The sequence below is a fragment of the Otolemur garnettii genome, unplaced genomic scaffold, assembly GCF_000181295.1.
Source record: "Otolemur garnettii isolate 467f Iridium unplaced genomic scaffold, OtoGar3 scaffold00013, whole genome shotgun sequence".
Classification (NCBI taxonomy): Eukaryota; Metazoa; Chordata; class Mammalia; order Primates; family Galagidae; genus Otolemur; species Otolemur garnettii.
In genome coordinates, this window is record NW_003852408.1 from 9,954,229 (window position 1) to 9,957,903 (window position 3,675).

A 3,675-nucleotide genomic window follows, 5' to 3' on the forward strand; every position below is an offset into this window, starting at 1 on the left:
TTTTTTTTACCAACATTTTTAACAGTAAAAGGAGGATGATAAAGGCAGACACTTCAAAACATGTAAAAGTCATTGGAAACAAGAAAGTATCCAAATATATCCAATTTCATTCCCTTTACTGCTATTACATTATACTAACTAAGGGTTTCTCTTATTCATCTCTCTTGGAAGGGCTGGCCTAATAATCTCTTATACCATGGGCAGTGCCTGAGGCTCAGTGAGTAGGGTGCCAGCCCCATATACTGAGGATGGCAGTTCCAACCCAGCCCCAGGCAAACTGCAACAAAAAAAGTAGCTGGGCGTTGTGGTGGGTGCCTGCAGTCCCAGCTACTTGGGAGCCTGAGGCAAGAAAATTGCCTAAGCCTAAGAGCTGGAGATTGCTGTGAGCTGTGATGCCACAGCACTCTACTGAGGGTAACAAAGTGAGATTCTGTCTCTAAAAAAATAAAAAGAAATAATAATAATCTCTTATACCAAATTAGAGAGATTGTCAAATGACTAGCTTCATGAGAGACAAGTACTTTGTAAATATGCTGACTGTAATTCAGTATTTTAGTCTACTTATCAGCCCTAATAGTCACTTTTAAAATGCCCAATCGTTATTAATCATCCTGTCAATTACTAACAGAGGGGAATGAATCTCGGTTTGATGTCTATGCCTAAAAATGGGTCTTTTGATAGAGCAATAATTTATTTTAATGTTCAAAAACTATGATCAGAAGGTTGACTGATTTGTCAATAAATGAAGTCTTGTTTCAGGAAGCACCCAGCCTGGCCTACTATCCCTGTAGCTGACCTGCTGTGAGAGTCTGCTTAGTACAATGCACTGGTGGTGTTGTGCTTGGGGGAAGGCAAGGGCCTGGAAGGTTCCCTCCAGGTGTAAAAAGAGAATGAGCACCACTCAAATACACTGAATGACCTGCATCTAATGTCACTAAGACCTTGTTAATGAAGCAGAAAGAAAGTACTTAGAGTTGAAGATCAAACTAAACTCTAGAAGCCCTCTGCTTTCTGTCATTTAGATATGGACCTCATTGTCTGAATAATAGTTGTTATTATTAACCATTGTTTTACAAACTTTCCAGCTGTCCTCGAGCATGTGCATACGGGTCCCTGAAGCCCGGAAGCTCACTTGAGCCTTTCCTAACCCATCTTGGTGGTTCTCTTTGAGAACCGTGCACCTGCTTTTATGTGGCATGCTAGTGCAATGAACAGTTGCAAAGAAGAGTGTGTGGTCCACACCTGAGTCATCAGATTTGTCTTCTAACATACTTTCTCTTTTTATCATATGTCTAATGTACTTTCTCTTTTTTTGTTTGTTTGAAACAGAGTCTCTTACTCTGAAGCCAGGCTAGTGTGCCATGGCGTCAGCGTAGCTCATACCAACCTCAGACTCCCAGGATCAAGCCATCCTCCTGCCTCAGCCTTTTTAGGAGCTGGGACTACAGGTGCACACCATGATGCCTGGCTAATTTTTTTACTTTTAGTAGAGATAGAATCTTGCTGTTGCTCAAGCTAGTCTTAACCTCTTGAGCTCAAACAATCCACCTGCGTCAGCCTCCTAGAGTGCTAGAATTACAGGCATGAGCCACTGCACCTGGCCACCCGATATACTTTATTTGGCCGATATCTTAGTCCTTCCAACTTCCGTTCACAAAGATCCCATTTTGCCCTTGCAGTTCTCCCGGGCCAGGCTGGCACATAGATTCAGTTGTGTCTCACACTGCTATCTTGGTTTATTTCTTCCTATACCATACATAAATGGGATACCTAATGTGAAATCAAAAATCAACTATTGTAAACATTTTAGGGATGCTCAAAATAGGAATTGAAAATTTACACATCTTTAAAGAGTCCAGGCAGGGAACACAAACAGGAGGAAGGATGGGGGCAATGCCAAGAGGGTGAGGGGACCTCTGCTGATGCCCATGTGGCCACGTGGCAACACTAATAGATTACGGGCCAAATTCTGATTCTTTCAGACCAGTCGTTAATCTATATTTTAATGTGAACATTGTCAAGCTTTGAAAGGGCTAAATAAAGCATGCTCCAGGGCTGTGGGCTGCCAGGGTGTGACTCCAGGTTTAGCATATTTTAGGGTTGTGTTGTGCAGTGGAGATGATAAAAGAGCTGCAGGGTCCAAGGGCACAGATGCCTGGGGAGTTAAGGGGTTACGTAAAGCGCTGTAATAAAGGAAAGTTCAAGATTGATGGGGAGGCACCCAGGAGGAATTGGCATTCCTCGTGAGATCAAACTCTCAGCTCCTCTTGTGTGTCAGACATGTAGTAGAAACTTGAATTACAGAGTACGGGCCACAGGCCATGTCTACAGTATGAGTACGGTAATAAAGAGTCCCAGTACAATAAGCCTATAGTCGCAGCCTGTTTCTTATCCCAAGAGTACACATCTTGGTAGCTGGCTGTTGACTCTCTTAAAGCACAATAGCCTTTACTAAAGGTCTAACAAAGTGGTTCTAGACCAGGGGTGACTCTGCTGCCTAGAGGGTATTTGGCAATGTCTGGAGACATTTTTCGTTGTCATAACTGGGGGTAGGAGGATGACGCTACCAGCATCTAGTGGTTAGTGCACAAGATAGCTCCCAGAACAATGAATTATTTGGCTCAAATGTCAACAGAACCCAGAGTGAGAGACCCTGGCCTAGAGGTTTATAATCAGACATCCTACAATAAAATATTAGATATTTCCATTTTATCTGCTTTCAGAGGTACCATGACTGAGAATTGTCTGTGCCTTTCTTTTTTCAATGGTGCCAGGCTAGCTGGGTCTCTTCCCTCCATTATACACAGACATTCTGCTTTCCTTTTGCTATCAGCACACACAAAACCAAACTCACAGCTCTGCGGCACAAACGGTCTCCTGTTAGCAGGACCCAGGCTCTGAAACAGGCAGCTTACCGTGAGGATGAGGATGATAAGGACTGAGTCACAACCTTGAGATCCCACCCTTCCAGCTCAAGTGACTTATCAAAATATTTCTCTCCAATAATAAATAATGGGCTTTCCCAAGTGGAATTCTGGTGCATAACTTTTTCTTTTTTTTTTTTACTTTTTTATGGGTTTCAACTGATTATTATCAACTTCAAAGTCTTAATTTGACAGACAAAAACGTAGCACATCACTGAGGACCTTTGTTACAAAACTGTTATGAAATTCTGATTTGATCCTTCTGAAATGTAGGAATCTTAATACATAAAATGCATTGTAATAATTGAAACAGCAGCTCATGCAAATACACATCAGATGAACTCTAACAAATATGCTATTTTCTCCCGTTTCACAAAACAATGCAGTGTTGTGTGGAGCTGGCCTAGTTTTTCTCGGAGTTCTTTGTCAATGTTTGACTGAGTGAAGGTTGTGTTAAAGGGGATGTGGAAAGGAAAGGGGAGCGGCGTGTGGATTTGCACGCATACTTGTCTGCAGGGGCCTGACCTGTGGGTGGACGGACGCTGGTACTGACCAGGGGAGGTGAGTCCTGCTGCTTTCACGGCTGGCAAGATTGAAAACATTAAGAAAACTCCTTCTGACAATTAAAAAAATGAACTAAAAAAAAAAAGAAAGAAAACTTCTTCTGGACTTAGGGTTTATACAGTAATTTCCCTGTTATCTGGCACCCATGGGGATTGGTAGATTCTAGATAAATGTAGTTTCTGGTTGC